Here is a 5,387-nt window from a genome sequence, read left to right as displayed (position 1 = left end):
AGAAACAAACTCCCCAAAATGCCTGAGTTTATCAGCACTCAGATGTATTTCAAAGATAAATGTTTCCTTTATGGACAATTTATAACCAACACAAAAATACTTATAAACAATATTTGTATCTAATTATATATATGCCATGTGTTTACAAACACTATACAAATTCTGCTTTTGGATCTGTTTGATATTCCTAAGCTTGCTTCTTTTTTAATTATTGGTTTCAGATTTCTCCTCAGGAATGGAATTACATTTCTGAAATGTGTTGGGGATCTAATAATCTCAGATACTCCAAAGAATTCACTGCTTGGTTGCCTCCTTATTCCAAAGTAAGGCCAGCTATCCACATATAACTTTCTGGATTCCAGCAGTAGTTGCTAATGAATTCTATAGTTTTTCTCTCAGCAATAAGAGTAGAGCAGAATCTAAGAGGGAACAAAGGCAACTTGTTTAAACGTTATTTTACAAAGCCTTGTGGGAGCATTACAAAAGGTAGTATGGTGAGAGTGTATCACATTTCTAGTTCACCATGAAATGGAGGTACATTACAGGCTTTCAGGATAATATTTAGAAACAAATCTCATTACCCCTCACCCTTTAACTTCTAGCAGTCATTCTGAATAGAAGTACTGGTCTCTTTCTTGGTAGCATAAGTCTTTCTGACTTCTTCTCCCCAGGTAATGTAAAATCTTCTTGTTGGGTTTCTCTGAAAATAGAGTTTTTTCTCCCTTCTTATTTCCCTCTGGAGTTTACAAAAGGTATTTATATTAGCTGGTAGAAAGATTGATCAACACAGCTGTAATCCAAAAATACATTCTCTCCTTTTTTATTCATTTGAGTTACTTTCCCATGGTTTTGACCAGACAGACATCTCATGTTTACAGAAGGAAGAAAATGCTGGAAAGAAATGACATAGGTTTTGTGTAGAATTTGTCCTTAATCTGCAATTGCCTTGTGTAATAATTCAAATTACTGTACTTAGATTTATCAGCAAATAGGTGAGCAAAACATCACCTTCATGCAGAAAAAGCCAAACTGAGAATTATTGGACCTGGCACTCACAGGATTAGTGCTTTCATTCTATTGCTTTTGTAAAATACTTGATGGCAAAAATGGCTTTTGAGATATATAAACATCCAGAGTCCTCTTTTGCTGAATACGAAATAGGTTTACTTATCTACATAATATGCCTCATGAAGAGAAGCAAAATCCCACATTTCTGGTGAAATGAATATAGTAAATCAGATATGTAAATACCAGTTGTCTGGAGTTTACACAGCAGACCAAGCTATGTGTTAATATCCTGAGAGTCTCTACTTTCTTTTAAAAACAAGATTCTGACCTTGTTGTTGCAGAGAAAAATCTCCCTGAAGGTCCATTGTATTAGGCACTTTAAGCACCTGATGTGACTTTTCTATACAGTGGTGCCTCGGGTTACGAAATTAATTCGTTCCGCCGCCGCTTTCATAACCCGAAAAGCATTCGCAAGCTGAAATGCCATAGGCGCTAATGGGGAAAAGCCGCGATTTCGTGCGAAAAAGCCGAAAAAAGCACCAAAAATTTTTTCGTAACCCGAAAAAACATTCGTAACCCGGAACAATGATTTCCTATGGGATTTTTTCGTATCCCGGAAATTTCGTAACCTGGATATTTCGTACCACTGTATCATTTTTTTCTCTGGATCATTCACTACTTTTTCATCTTTGGCTTATTGGCCCAAGGAAATATCCCTTTGTTCATATTTATGTTGTTTTTGTTGTTGATGATGTTGTTGTGTGTTTTTAAGCCATTTTTGACTTATGGTAATTTTAAGGTGACTCTATCACAAGGTTTTCATAGCAAGATTCATTCAGACAGACTAATTTTATCACCTTTTTTGATAGAGGAACAAGTTGAAGAGAATGTTGAGAATGTAGTCTATCTTGATTTCAATAAGGCCTTTGACAAGGTCTCCCATGGTATTTCTGCAAACAAATTAGTAAAATATAGGCTAGACAATACTACTGTTAGATAGATTTGTAATTGGTTGACTGGACAAACCCAAGGGTGCTCACTAATGAATCCTCTTGACCCTGGAGAGATTAGTGGTGTGCCCCTGGCATCTGTTCTTGGCCAAATGATATTCAACATCTTTATCAATTATTTAGATGATAGAATAAAGGGCATGCTTATCAGATTGCAGAAATTAGGATGATTAGCTAATATCCCAGAGGACAGGATCAAAATTCAAAATGATCTTTATAGATCATAAAGCTGTGCCCAAACTAACAAAATGAATTTCAACAGGGAGAAATGTAAGGTACTATGTTTAGGCAGGGGAAAATAAAATATGCAAGTATAAGATGGATGACACCTCACTTGACAACAGGGATCCTAGAAAGGGATCTAGGAGTCTTCAGGGCAAAACAGACCGCCAGTAAACACTGGGTTAGGGGCAATGTCTGAGCACAGCACTGAGATGTCACAAGCTCTGACACCACCCCCACACCAATGGGAAGCTGCACAGCTGACCACAAGTGTGGCAGCTTAACTGTGTTTCAGCAGCGCAGTGTTTAATGGGCCAAAAACCTGAAAAGCCACTGCGGTGGCAACGGTGTCCCTTTCCCACTCCTTTTTGAGCCAGAGAAGCACATTTTACTGCTTATTTTTGGGCTGGAAAAATGCCGGATTGTTGCAGCAGCATGTGGATGCTGCAAACCCAATCTGGTAATCAAAGGGACAGCATGAGGCCACCCCTTTAGGGCCATTTGATTTGGCCCTAAATAGGTCACTAGCTGAACATAGCTCAACAGTGTAGTGCAGCAGCTAAAAAAGCCAATGAGATTCTAGATTCCATTATTAAGGTATAGTTTCTAGATGATCAAGGGAAGTAATAGTATCACTCTTTTCTGCTTTGGTCAGAACTCACTTGAAATACTGTGTCCAGTTCCGGACACCACAATTTAAGGGAGATGTTGACAAGCTGGAATGTGTCCATAGGAGGGTCGCCAAAATGATAAAAGATCTAGAAACCATGCCCTATGAGGAATGGCTTAGGGAGCTGGGTATGTTTAGCTACAAAAGAGAAGGGTAATAATAATAAAATAATTTTGTAAATATATTTTAAATTTCTATCCCGCTTTTTGCCAAGCAATCAAAGCAGCGTACAACAGACTAAAATATATCAATATATACATAGTACCCCCTTAAAACAAGATTAAACAGTGTAAAACTAAAACTAACATTTTAAAATCCAAACAATAATCATAACCAAAAAAAGCCATGTTTAAACATTTGAAAAGTTGTCATATTGAAAATAGAATCAGCTTGTTTTATGATGTTCCAGAGCCTAGGAAATAGAGCAATGGATTCAAACTGCAGGAAATGAGATTTCTCCTAAACATTAGGAAGAACCTGATGGTAAGAGCTGTTTCCCAGTGCAGAACACCAACGTAGAGAGTGGTGGAGTCTCCTTGTTATGAAGTTTTTAAACAGATGGGATGGCCATCTGTCAGGCATGCTTGACTGGGGGCTGGACTGGATAGCCTTTGTAGTTTCTTCCTATTCTATGATTTTATGATTGTATAATTTTAAGAGGAGATTTGCTATTTCCTTCCTCTGAGACTGAGAGACTGTGTCTTGCCTAACGTCACCCAGTGGGTTTCTATGGTGGAGCAGGAATTCAAGCTCTGGTTTCCTGGAGTGTTAGTCCAACATTCAAACCACGTTGATTAAAAAAAGACACTTAGGACCTGTACAGATGGGCCAAAAAGCATGTACTCAGTACGTGCTAGGGTTGCCTGGGAGCGTCCTTTTCAGGTGCTCCCTAACCCTAGTACATGCTCAGTACAGCAAAATGGCGGTGCCCTGTCTACATGGGCGTCACAATTTTGACGTAACGGCCACGTTGCGTGCAAATGGTGTGGTGCGGCTGTTATGTACTGGCGCCGCTGAAGGGTGCTTGTGGAAAGGATCTCCAAAATGAAGCTCCTTTCACGCCACGTATCGCTGGTGCGGCGTTTACATGGCCGCGCCAGCGATACTAAAAAAAGGGGCTGAGCAGCCCCTTTCTTTGTCTCCCCGCCACTATCAGGGTGTCCTTGGGGCATGAAGCCCCAAGGACACCCCTTTCAAGGTTGCGGGAAGCAGCATTTTGCCGCTTTCCCGAGGACTGGAAAAGTGGCGGATCGGGGCCTCCGGGACTGCCGCTGTGGTAGCTCAGGCCCTGATCCGTTAGGGAAAGGGGCAGGTGCAGGCCGACCAAAGGGGCGGTCTGTATCCCGCCATAATTTATTTTTCTCTCACCTTTCTCATGGCATGATACCCAACACAGATGGCAACAAGCATCTTATATGTAACATGATACAACAAGTTACTAGTATATGGATAGACCATTATAAAGGAGACAGTTTTCTTCTTTGTGTCCAGCATATCTGACAATTACTTGGTGGGGAGATATGATAGTCCAGTATGACGGGACCTGCTTTGTATTGAAGATGCCCCAAGTTCAATCTCTACCATCTCTGAGTGAAGATTCAGGTTGAAGACAGTGAGAAAGATGTGTGTTTGCAACCTTGAAGAATCATTGTCTGTTAGAGCAGACAGTAGATAGGGGATAGAAATCCTCCAGCTCTCCAATTGTTGTTGGACTCCAGAATTGTTTGGTGCATGCCATCCATCATAGCCAGTGGTGAGAAACAACAGAGATGTGAAGTTGAAAACTTTCATGGCCGGCATCCACAGTTTTCTGTGGGTTTTTCGGGCTATGTGGTCAGGTTCTGGAAGAGTTTATTCCTGATGTTTCTAGACGACTGTGTTTCTGAACCATCTGAACAACATCCATCCTAACATCCAATTCACAATGGAAAAAGAAAAGGAAGGAACACTGCCATTCTTGGATGTCCTAGTCGTCCACAAACCGAATCAACATTTGGACCACACAGTGTACAGAAAACCTACACACAGACAGATACCTGCACAAGAACTCCAACCATCACCCAGGACAAAAAAGAAGCACAATATAAACACTGGTAGACCTAGCAAAATGGATCTGTGCACCCCACCTCTTGGAAGATGAACTTAAGCATCTAAACCAGGCTCTATAGGCTAATGGTTATTCCAGCTCAGACATCAGAAGGGTTGCCAGACCCAGAAAAACCCAGAGGAGTGAAGACAAGCAACCACCCAAAGAGAAGGTATTTTTTCCATACATCATAGGAGTCACAGACAGAATAGGGAAACTGGTGAAGAAACACAACATCTAAGCGGTTTACAAACCAACCAAGAAAATCCACCAAATGCAGCGCTCAGCGAAGGACAAGAGAGACCCTCTCATAGCCGCAGGAGTTTATCACATACCATGCAGCTGTGGACAAGTTTACATAGGGACCACCAAAAGCAGTGTGCAAACAAGA

Source organism: Sceloporus undulatus, chromosome 1 (assembly GCF_019175285.1).
Source record: "Sceloporus undulatus isolate JIND9_A2432 ecotype Alabama chromosome 1, SceUnd_v1.1, whole genome shotgun sequence".
NCBI classification, from domain to species: Eukaryota; Metazoa; Chordata; class Lepidosauria; order Squamata; family Phrynosomatidae; genus Sceloporus; species Sceloporus undulatus.
This window is presented reverse-complemented; position numbering follows the sequence as displayed.